The sequence below is a fragment of the Scyliorhinus torazame genome, chromosome 18 (assembly GCF_047496885.1).
Source record: "Scyliorhinus torazame isolate Kashiwa2021f chromosome 18, sScyTor2.1, whole genome shotgun sequence".
Classification (NCBI taxonomy): domain Eukaryota; kingdom Metazoa; phylum Chordata; class Chondrichthyes; order Carcharhiniformes; family Scyliorhinidae; genus Scyliorhinus; species Scyliorhinus torazame.
In genome coordinates, this window is record NC_092724.1 from 77,560,697 (window position 1) to 77,572,825 (window position 12,129).

A 12,129-nucleotide genomic window follows, 5' to 3' on the forward strand; every position below is an offset into this window, starting at 1 on the left:
CACCACCCTGTCTACCTGTGACTCCACTTTCAAGGAGCTATGAACCTGTATCCCGAGATCGCTTTGTTCTATAACTCTCCCCACCTCCCTACCATTAACTGAGTAGGTCCTGCCCCGATTCAATCTGCTAAAATGCATCACCTCACATTTATCTAAATCAAACTTCATCTGCCATTCATCAGCCCACTTTCCCAATTGGTCAAGATCCCGTTGCAATCCTAGATAACCTTCTTCACTGTCCACTATGCCACCAATCTTGGGTGCCATCTGCAAACTTACTAACCGTGTCTCCAAAATTCTCATCCAAATCATTAATATAAACAACAAATAACAGTGGACCCAGCACTGATCCCTGAGGCACATCTCTGGTCACAGGCTTCCAGTTTGAAAAACAACCACCCTTTGTCTTCTGTCGTCAAGCCAATTTTGCATCCAATTGGCTACCTCACCCTGGATCTGGTGAGATTTAACCTTATGCAACAACCTACCATGCGGTACCTTGTCAAAGGCCTTGCTAAAATCCATGTAGACAATGTCGAACACCATAATCCATATAAAAGGACACATCACACATGCTCAGTCTCTTTCCAGTGGAGATTATCAGACACAGGGTTGATTGAACATCACTCCCACCACGTGGATTGTAGCAGACTGGTTAGTCAGTCTGAGTAGCTATATCAGCATTAACAGTAGAGTTGAATCCAAGTTGGAGAATTGTTAATAGTTTAATAAACGTGTTAAAGCTATCTCCAAATCTGACCCTTCCTTTGTCAGACTGCACATCAAGGTAGCAGCTTATGCTGGGACAAGAGCACAACAAAACATTTCCCAGCACGAAAACATCGACCAACAGAGGTCAAAGGTTAAACTGCTCTGACGTTCAGCAACTTCCGGCATCTCAGCCTCATTCTGGGCATATTAGATGATACTTCCGGTAGCAGCACCTCCCTCGACTCCATTGACGTAATTTCCTGTGGTGCAGCCTCGCTCTGGGTTTGGCCGGTGGCCGTTTCCGGTCCTCCAGCCTCATTCTTGTTCTGGCTGCTGATTGGCCAATGGCCTCAGAGGCGCCGGTGACTGGTTGCGCCCAGTGACAGTGCGCAGGCGCAGTGGTCCCGGGCCGAGCCGAGCCGAGAGCTACACGCTGGCGAGTGAGAGGCCGGTGGAGGCACCGAGAGCACGGAGCGACACACACAGCTCGACACAGCCGCACCATGGAGGCCATCGCCAAGTACGACTTCAAGGCCACGGCCGACGATGAGCTGAGTTTAAGCGGGAGGATATTCTGAGGTAAGGCCCGGGATTGAGGCGGCGGAAGGGGTCTGACAGCCGCTGCACGACTGCACCGGGTCCGGTTGGCCAGGACTGGGGGGGGGTTTGAGGAGAGAGAGACTGAGGGAGGAGGAGGGAGGAAGTTGAGAGAGAGAGAGACGGGGGGGGGGAGGAGGAAGTTGAGGAGCGAGAGAATGTGTGGGGAGAGTTGACAGAGAGACTGGGGGGGGGGGGGAGTTGAGAGAGAGAGAGAGAGACTGGGGGGGGAGTTGAGGAGAGAGAGAGACTGGGGGGGGGGGGGAGTTGAGAGAGAGAGAGACTGGGGGGGGAGTTTGAGGAGAGAGAGAGACTGGGGGGGGAGTTGAGGAGAGAGAGAGACTGGGGGGGGGGAGTTGAGGAGAGAGAGAGAGACTGGGGGGGGAGTTGAGGAGAGAGAGACTGGGGGGGAGTTGAGGAACAAGAGACGGGGGGGTGAGGAGAGAAAGAGGGGGGGAGGAAGTTGAGAGAGACTGGGGGGGGAGTTACAGAGGAGAGAGAGATGGGGGTGTTGAGAGAGATGGGGTGTTGAGAGAGATGGGGGTGTTGAGAGAGATGGGGGTGTTGAGAGAGAGATGGGGGTGTTGAGAGAGATGGGGGCGTTGAGAGAGAGAGACTGGGGACGTTGAGAGAGAGACGGGGGACGTTGAGAGAGAGAGACGGGGGACGTTGAGAGAGAGAGACGGGGGACGTTGAGAGAGAGAGACGGGGGACGTTGAGAGAGAGAGACGGGGGACGTTGAGAGAGAGAGACGGGGGGACGTTGAGAGAGAGAGACGGGGGACGTTGAGAGAGAGAGACGGGGGACGTTGAGAGAGAGAGACGGGGGACGTTGAGAGAGAGAGACGGGGGACGTTGAGAGAGAGAGACGGGGGACGTTGAGAGAGAGAGACGGGGGACGTTGAGAGAGAGAGACGGGGGACGTTGAGAGAGAGAGACGGGGGACGTTGAGAGAGAGAGACGGGGGACGTTGAGAGAGAGAGACGGGGGACGTTGAGAGAGAGAGACGGGGACGTTGAGGAGAGAGAGACGGGGACAGTTGAGAGAGAGAGACGGGGGACGTTGAGAGAGAGAGACGGGGGACGTTGAGAGAGAGAGACGGGGGACGTTGAGAGAGAGAGAGACGGGGGACGTTGAGAGAGAGAGACGGGGGAGTTGAGGAGAGAGAGACGGGGGAGTTGAGGAGAGAGAGACGGGGGAGTTGAGGAGAGAGAGACGGGGGAGTTGAGGAGAGAGAGACGGGGGAGTTGAGGAGAGAGAGACGGGGGAGTTGAGGAGAGAGAGAGACGGGGGAGTTGAGGAGAGAGAGAGACGGGGGAGTTGAGGAGAGAGAGACGGGGGAGTTGAGGAGAGAGAGACGGGGGAGTTGAGAGAGAGACGGGGGAGTTGAGGAGAGAGAGACGGGGGAGTTGAGGAGAGAGAGACGGGGGAGTTGAGGAGAGAGAGACTGAGGGGGGGGAGTTGAGGAGAGAGAGAGACTGAGGGGGGGGAGTTGAGGAGAGAGAGAGACTGAGGGGGGGTAGTTGAGGAGAGAGAGAGACTGAGGGGGGGGGAGTTGAGGAGAGTGAGAGACTGAGGGGGGGGAGTTGAGGAGAGAGAGACTGGGGGGGAGTTGAGGAGAGAGAGAGAGAGACGGGGGGTGAGGAGAGAAACGGTGGGAGATTGAGGAGAGGGACTGGGTGAGGGGAGTTACAGAGAGAGAGAGATGGGGGCGTTGAGGAGAGAGATAGAGATGGGGGCGTTGAGAGAGAGACGGTGGAGTTGAGGAGAGAGAGAGAGAGACGGGGGAGTTGAGGAGAGAGAGACGGGGGAGTTGAGGAGAGAGAGACGGGGGAGTTGAGGAGAGAGAGACGGGGGAGTTGAGGAGAGAGAGAGAGACGGGGGAGTTGAGGAGAGAGAGAGAGACGGGGAGTTGAGGAGAGAGAGACGGGGGAGTTGAGGAGAGAGAGACGGGGGAGTTGAGGAGAGAGAGACGGGGGAGTTGAGGAGAGAGAGACGGGGGAGTTGAGAGAGAGACGGGGGAGTTGAGAGAGAGACGGGGGAGTTGAGGAGAGAGTGACGGGGGAGTTGAGGAGAGAGAGACGGGGAAGTTGAGGAGAGAGAGACGGGGAAGTTGAGGAGAGAGAGACGGGGAAGTTGAGGAGAGAGAGACGGGGGGGTGGTGAGGAGAGAAAGAGGGGGGGGTGAGGAGAGAAAGAGGGGGGGATTGAGGAGAGGGACTGGGGGGGGGAGGAAGTTGAGAGAGACTGGGGGGGGAGTTAGAGAGCGAGAGAGATGGGGGCGTTGAGGAGAGAGAGACGGGGGAGTTGAGGGGAGAGAGAGAGAGACGGGGGAGTTGAGGAGAGAGAGAGAGACGGGGGAGTTGAGGAGAGAGAGATGGGGGAGTTGAGGAGAGAGAGACGGGGGGGGGGGGGATGAGGAGAGAGAGAGACGGGGGTTGAGGAGAGAGGCGGGGGGGTTGAGGAGAGAGGCGGGGGGGGGGTTGAGGAGAGAGGCGGGGGGGGTTGAGGAGAGGGACTGGGGGGTTGAGGAGAGGGACTGGGGGGGTTGAGGAGAGGGACTGGGCGGGTTGAGGAGAGGGACTGGGGGGGTTGAGGAGAGGGACTGGGGGGGTTGAGGAGAGGGACTGGGGGGTTGAGGAGAGGGACTGGGGGGGGTTGAGGAGAGGGACTGGGGGGGGGTTGAGGAGAGGGACTGGGTGGGGTTGAGGAGAGGGACTGGGGGGTTGAGGAGAGGGACTGGGGGGGTTGAGGAGAGGGACTGGGGGGGGTTGAGGAGAGGGACTCGGTGGGGGGGGTTGAAGAGAGAGAGAGACTCGGTGGGGGGGGGGGGGTTGAGGAGAGAGACTGGGGCAGGGGGGAGGAAGTTGAGGAGAGAGAGACTGGGGCAGGGTGGGGGATAGTTGAGAAGAGAGAGACTGAGGGGGGAGGAAGTTGAGGAGAGAGAGAGACTGAGGGGGGGAGTTGAGGAGAGAGAGTCTGGGGGGGGTTGAGGAGAGAGAGACGGGGGTGTTGAGGAGAGGGACTGGGGGGGGGGTGCGGTTGAGGAGAGAGAGACTGGGGCGGTTGAGGAGAGAGACTGGGGCGGTTGAGGGGAGAGAGACGGGCGGTTGTGGAGAGAGAGACTGGGGCGGTTGAGGAGAGAGGGACTGGGGCAGTTGAGGAGAGAGGGACTGGGGCGGTTGAGGAGAGAGGGACTGGGGCGGTTGAGGAGAGAGAGGGACTGGGGTGGTTGAGGAGAGAGAGAGACTGGGGCGGTTGAGGAGAGAGAGAGACTGGGGCGGTTGAGGAGAGAGAGAGACTGGGGCGGTTGAGAGAGTGAGTCTGGGGGGGGGCAGAGGAAAGAGAGATGGGGTAGGGTTGAGGAGAGCGAGACTGGGGTTGATGGGGATAAGAGACTTGGGGTTGAGGAGGGGAGACATTTGAGGTTGGGGAGACAGAAGTGCTTGAGTGGGGGGGGGGGAGAGACAGATGGACCGGAGGGCGGGGAGAGACAGATGGACTTCAGAGGTGGGTGGGGGGGGGGGGGAGACAAAAGGACCTGAGGGGGGAGACAGATGGGCTTGATGGGGGGGTAGGGGGGCTTGAGGGAAGGGGAGACAGACAGGGTTGAGGGGAGGGGCGATAGGCAGGGAAGAGAGAGAGAGACTGGTGGGGTCCAGGGAAGAGAGAAACTGGGGGAGAGGTTGAGGGGTGAGAAAATCGGGGGATTGAGGGTGTAGAGAAACTGGGTGGGGTTGAAGGGAGTGACAGAATACAGTGGTCGGTACAGGTCTCACTATAACACTGGGATACAGTACTGATGGGGACAGATCTGTCACTATTACACTGGGGTACAGTACTGATGGGTATGGTCTGTCACTGTGAGACATTGGGACACAGTACTGCTGGGGAAAGGTCTGATACTGTGTGACACTGGGATACAGAACTGGCGAGTTTGTGTTGGTCAGTGCATCATTTAAGAGGGCGAGCTCGCAGCACCACATAATAATCAATATTAGTTAGAAATTTCCAGATCAATTGGACAGCATTGGAACTCTGCCCGTTTATTTGCTTCTCGGACAATAGTGCAATCAGCTGTTAACAAGGTGTGTTTCCTTTGCACATGCCCTGAATGAACCTGTCTGTCTAAAGATTACACATCCTTCTGTTTCTCAGTCTAATAACTGTGCTTTATCTGCTTGTGACAAGTTGTGTGCGTGTCAGTCGTTGCCTGTTTAGTTTACTGTGAGCATTTGACCTCTGTTGGTAAGGGTTTAGCGGGAATTGCATATCGTGGCTCAGAAATTGAACCTGGGTGATTCTCAGCTCGCCAGGGAAGGTGATAAAGGCATCGGTATGGTAGATTGACTGAGCTCCCCGATGGTACATCGGCCGTCTGTGACATACAGATCTGACGGATTCTGCTTGCATTGTTGGGTTTGCTTTTCTTAGCTTCCACATAATAATCGGACATAATGCCCCAATCAAAAGAGATGAGAGGAAGAGAGAAAATCAAACGTAATTCATGCTCTTTGGCTCCAGGCCAACTGCTTTTAAAGTGTGTGTGATAAGACCGGGTTGGACGATGCCTGATGGACCACATGATTTATGGACACTATCTAAACTTGCTTATAGCGATTGCTCAGTAAATGTGACGTGCTGAAGACCTGTAAAGGAAAAAGCAATCTGTAGAAAATAAATGAATTGGAGATTCTTGAGTGAAGTATGTTTGGAAACACTGCTACGGCTAGGTAAAATTGAATTCACTGTAACCTGGTTGAAGGTGTGGCGGTGTTGGCTAACAGAAGAAGCATCCATAGAAGCATCCTACAGCGCCAAAGGAAACTCTTGTGGTTCTACTACTTGTTCTGGCCTCAGTTTTAAACCTCAGGACCAAGGTGAATTTGTCCAAAGCTGCTGACTGGGAAGTCCCATACACCCCAAATCATTGATTTTGACTGTCTAGAAGACAGAGCCTTGAAACTGCCTCTTTTCACTCCTTCAGATGTAAGTGTTCTCTGAGCCTGGTAGCACTTGCTGCCTCTTGTCTCGTCCATTGGGTGGGAACGGTTGAGAACAGGGATTCCCAATCTGTGGGCTGGCTGTGCCCAGAGCAGGGAGTTGCAGAGCAAGGCAGTTTGAAGGTTGATCCTGTTCCTTATGCTGTTTCTGTAACACAAGAACTAGGAGCAGGAGTAGGCCATCTGACACCTCGAGCCTGCTCCGCCATTCAATGAGATCATGGCTGATCTTTTGTGGACTCAGCTCCACTTTCCGGCCCGAACACCATAACCCTTAATCCCTTTATTCTTCAAAGAACTATCTATCTTTATCTTAAAAACATTTAATGAAGGAGCCTCTACTGCTTCACTGGGCAAGGAATTCCATAGATTCACAACCCTTTGGGTGAAGAAGTTCCTCCTAAACTCAGTCCTAAATCTACTTCCCCTTATTTTGAGGCTATGCCCCCTAGTTCTGCTTCCACCCGCCAGTGGAAACAACCTGCCAGCATCTATCCTATCTATTCCCTTCATAAAAATATATGTTTCTATAAGATCCCCCCTCATCCTTCTAAATTCCAACTGTAACTGTATTAGACATGCTCAATTCAGCAATTTCCAGCACCAAGCTTGATATACGTGGCTGCAAGCTGGCCATTAGTGGAAGGGAATTCTTGCTGGTTTAATAAAGCTGGGGAAGGTCTTTTGTGTTCTAGAACCAGCCATCATGTTTTGTGTGCAGCATGGTGCTATTGTGTATCTTCTGTTGACTAGAATCTGAACTGTGATGGCATCTCGCAACAAGGCATGGCATTCAACCATGAATAAGTTGATGCAAATAATTAAGATAATTAGGGCATAAATGCAAAAGAGGAATGCTGAAATAAACATGGCACAGGATACGCAGGCAATGTCCTGCTTTGTTTTGGGAGAAGGTGGCGTTTTGATGGAGAATCTCCCTCAGCTGCCTTTTTTCCTCTTTTCCAGTGTTCTGCTTGTTTTGTGTGAAACTATTTCACTGCATTCTGAAAGTGGATGTGACAAAGCTGTACACTTCCTCTATTAAGCAATGGAAGCAAACTAAACTGCTTTCTGATGATAAATAGAACTGAATGTGTTAAAATGGAGGTGGATAAGGAATTCTCAATAAACGTGTCATCTATGTGACAGTCCCAGCAGTAGTATGAAATGGCAGAGGAGAGTGTTTATTGAGTGGAGTGTTACTGCTGGGAGTAAGATTACAGAGTTTCTGGTTTTGAAATGCTGTGTAACTTCCTTTTACCAGCTTCCTGTCAGTTCGTTTTGGAAGCAAAGGAGCTTTACTCTATCAAAGGGAGGGTTCTGCTTTAAAAAGGGTTTGAATTTCATCCATAAACTTTTTATGTGCTCTTGTGTCCTGGTTCAAGTTAGCATGTATTCAGGTTGTGAAGGAAGTTGAATCTTTTAGTTCCGTCTCTGGTCTCAATCCCAAAATAAATCCTTTGAGTTTTTCTAAAATGGGATTGAAATAATAGGATTATTTCAGACCTGTACCCACCAGTACTGTACTCCAATGTTACACAGTGACAGACCTGTGCGCATCAGTACTGTACCCCTGTTAGAGCAGTAACAGACCCGCCTCCACCAGTAGTACCCTTGTTTTACAGTAACAGATCCATCCCAACCAGTACTGTACCCCAGTTGTTATATGTGACAGACCTGTATCCATAGGTACTGTAGCCGAGTGTTACACAGTGACAGATCTGTACCTATCAGTACTGTATCCCATGTTAGACAGACCTCCCCCAGTAGAACTGTACCCCATTGTGATAGTGATGGACTGTTCCCCGCCAATATTGTACCATAAGACATAGGAGCACAACGAGGCCACTCGGCCCATCGGGTTTGCTCTGCAGACTGGCTGATATTTTTCTCATCCCCGTTTTCCTATTTTTTCCCCATTGCCTCATATCCCTTATTAATCTAGAATCGATCTATCTCTGTCTTAAAGACGCTGAAATTTGGCCTCCACAGCCTTCTGCGGAAAGAGTTCCACAGATTCACCACCCTCTGGTTGAACAAATTCCTCCTCATCTCTATTTTAAAGATGATGTGGAGATGCCGGCATTGGACTGGGGTGAGCACAGTAAGAAGTCTTACAACACCAGGTTAAAGTCCAACAGCTTTGTTTCGATGTCACTAGCTTTCGGAGCGCTGCTCCTTCCTCAGGTGAATGAAGAGGTATTGATTCAAAGATGCCAGACAATGCTTGGAATGCGAGCATTAGCAGGTGATTAAATCTTTACAGATCCAGAGATGTGGCAACCCCAGGTTAAAGAGGTGTGAATTGTGTCAAGCCAGGACAGTTGGTAGGATTTCGCAGGCCAGATGGTGGGGGATGAATGTAATGCGCGTTGCGCGTCCTGAAGGCAGCCTTGGAGACGAAGGATTGTCTCTTTAGTCTGAGATTGTGTCCTCTGCTTCTAGTTTTTCCAACAAGTGAAAACATCCTCTCCACGTCCATTCTATCCAGGCCTCGCAGTATCCTAAGTTTCAATAAGATCCCCCCCCCCCCATCCTTCCCAACTCCAATGAGTACAGACCCAGAGTCCTTAACCGTTCGTCATACGCTAGTGTTGTTTTTTAATTTCGGGTACCCAGTTCTCTTTTTTTTCTTCTAATTCAGGGACAATTTACTGTGGCCAATTTTTTGGGTTGTGGGGGTGAGACCCATATGGACACCGGAAGAATGTGCAAACTCCACACTGACAGTGACCCGGCTCCTGGGTGCCGTGAGGCAGCTGTGCTAACCATTCCGCCACCGTGCTGTCCCCTACTGTACCTCCGTGTTATATAGTGACATACCTTTACCCACCAGTACTGTACCCCAGTGTGATTGTGACGGAACATTCCGCAACAGTATTGATTGTATCCCTGTGTTATACAGTACTGTGTCCCAGTGTGATACAGTGACTGACCTTTCCCCACCAGTACTGTACTCCAGTGTTATACAGTGACAGACCTGTACTCATCAGTAATGTTACCCAGTATTATGCGGAACTAAATAGTCTCTGACGTCATCTATCCTACTCTGAAGGGACAAAATGTAACTATTGACTGGACACAGTACACGAATGTTATTCACAGTTGCACTTTTGTACTTATGGTTACTGATGCATCTCACCCTTTATTAGGAACTCAATCATAAAACGTTTGGCAAGCCTGTCCAACTGACCAGAAATGTCAGCATTATTTTGACTTTCCTGGGAGCAAACTCTTTCGGATGTTAAAATTCAGTCCAAAAATGCAGGAAATGAAAGGCATTCGCATCCTTTTAAGAAACATGAGTCAGTTGACATTTTGGATACATAGAATCTTCCTAGACTTGTTGATTAAGGTGGTCCACGTTATGTGATTATCGCAGTCTGATGCTGTGAAGTGTTTTGTGCTACATTCAAAATCTGTTGCTTGATATAGCGCTAAAATTCTGCTGTAAGGTTTTGGTCTCATCATGTCTGGAGGAAGACCTGAGAAAGGTGGGGGCAGGCGGGCACCCAACCAGTACAGAAGAGAGTAAGAAGATATGGCTGCAAAGATGGATGACTTGGATGAAGGTGTGGTAGCTAGATTTGCTGTTGAGACAAAGTTACGAAAGTAAGTTGTCGAGGGGATTTAGATAAATTGAGTGGCAAAAATTTGGCTGCTGGAGTGTAATGTGGAAAAACCTCCACTTTGGCAGGAAAGCAGTATATTTTAATGTAGCGAGCCTGGTGCAGAAGGATCTGAGTCTTTTATTTGTATTCTTTCATTGGCTGTAAGTGTCACTGGCATTTGTTCCTCATCCCCTCTTTGAAAGAGGCCTTTTGAGAGGACAGTTATGGGTCAACTGCATTGCTGTGGGTCTGGAATCACGTGTGGGCCAGACCAGGTAAGGACGGCAAATTGTGAGGAGCAAGGCCTTAGATTATAGGACGATTTAGATGTGCAGAAGAGTGGCAAATGGAATTTAACCATGAAAACTGAGGGGTGATGCATTTTGGGAGGACTAAGAAGGCAAGGGAATATACAATGGATGGTCGGATCTCAGGAAGTACAGAGGATCGAAGGGACCTTGGTGTGCATGTTCTCGGATCTCTGAAGACTTAACAAATAGAAGTGAGGTGGCCAACCAGTTTTTGCCAGTGTGTGGGTGCTCTGTATTCTTTAAAAAAAAGTCTTTTTAGTGGCATTTCCCATATTTATACACAATTGTATATATAAATCACTTTTTTCTTACCCACGTTAATTTATTGTACCCCCCCCCCCCCCCCCCCCGGGTTGGCTTCAGCTGTGCTTTGTTATTTCCAAGGGTAGCCCCCTCCCCCCTTTTTTTGTGTAGACTCTGCACAGGCAGTGACCCAAGCCACAAATCAAACCCAGGTCCCTGGCTCTAAGAAGCAACCGTGCTAACCACTGTGCTAAAGTATTGCCCTAAATGATAAAAGTCTTAAAGTAATTATTTGTCTTTTGGTGTGAGTCGGTACGGGCATTGCCATTTATGAAGGAAAGAGCGGACATTTAAATGGGGCCTAACTAGACACTTTTAATGTTTGTTGTAACATAGGAAATGTGGCAGCATATTTATACCCTGCAAGTTCCCACACATAGTGTTGACCAGATAATCTGTTTTGGGTGAAGGACAAATATTATTTTTGAACATTGTCATGAGATCTTTAATTTCCACATAAGTTCAGAGTGCTTTAATGCCTCATCGAAAAGTGCAGCACTTCCTCAGCACTGCAGGATCAGTCCAGATTATAGACTCAAGTCTCCCATTTTAAATTAGTCTTTGAATCGGGGGGCAAAAAACAAATTACTGCAAATGCTGGAAGCAGTCAGAAGATCAGACAAAAAGATAAGTTGATGTTAATACCGGTGGATTTTTGCTCGAACTGGCTGTGGCGACAAATGGTCTTTTTATATTTCTGGGCCGCTGTATGTCTCTAAATTGCCAACTGGCCCTTTAGGGAGATGGTTACTGCAGTGGGAGTGAACTGGTTCTCTCGGACTTTGGTACTGCTAGCCTGTTATACTAATATTCTGTTGACCTTGTTTAATGATTCGCCTGTTCCATTTCTTGTTTGTGTATACAGAGCAGAGCCATCAGATTTCAGTGACTGTTGCTTTCTGTGTGTTTATTTTGGAGGTGGGGTTGTAAAGGGTTGGTGATTTGTGACAGTCTAGCAATTGAATTTTAAGCTGTGGGTGTTTTTCATTTGGGTATTTTATGCTAAACTGTAACCGATTGCGATCTGTGAAAATATCTAGCTAGGGAAACCGTTTTTAAGGCCATAAATGAGCTAGGGGATAATTTCTACTTTCTTAATCTGCTTATCTTTCTGTCTTCTGCTGTTCTTTGTTGCTTTTTCAGTGGATGCTTGATGTGAGGTTGACCGCTCCCTGTTTGAACTCTAGTTCAAAGTGTAGTCTCTCCAGAAAGTTGGGGGAGGGGGAGAGGGCAGCGGTCACTGTCAGATTTCTCTTCCCCCTACCCCCAACAGAAGAGAATCTGTTCAGTAATCCTGGGTTGCTAATGTAAAATATGACCTGATCTATTTTAGAAGCTCGAGTCAGTTTCATGCACTGTGTTAGCAGTGCATCCACACTGTTCTGTGTCCCCCTGGAGATTGTTCAGTTTGTAGGTATTGATTTTATTGCCATACTTTCCTCAATCACGGCTGCAATTTAATATTTCTGCTGGGATCTAGGATAAGGTCCATCACCTTGAACTCATCCAGACTTCTATCCAAAGTCAAACCAAGTCGCGTTCACCCATCAACCCTGTGCTTACTGAAGATTTACATTGGCCCTGGTACAGCAATA

At 49.9% G+C, this 12,129-nt stretch overlaps 1 protein-coding gene across 1 annotated transcript in view; it reads left to right on the forward strand.

The window, feature by feature from the left end:
- Nucleotides 1–1,092: 1,092 nt before the first annotated feature.
- The window catches only part of LOC140395322 (growth factor receptor-bound protein 2), a 249,769-nt gene continuing 238,732 nt past the window's right edge, over nucleotides 1,093–12,129 (forward strand). Inside the window, exon 1 of the mRNA XM_072482945.1 lies at nucleotides 1,093–1,289. The gene's annotated coding sequence lies outside the window, so the exon portion shown is untranslated. The remainder of the gene's footprint in view (nucleotides 1,290–12,129) is intronic.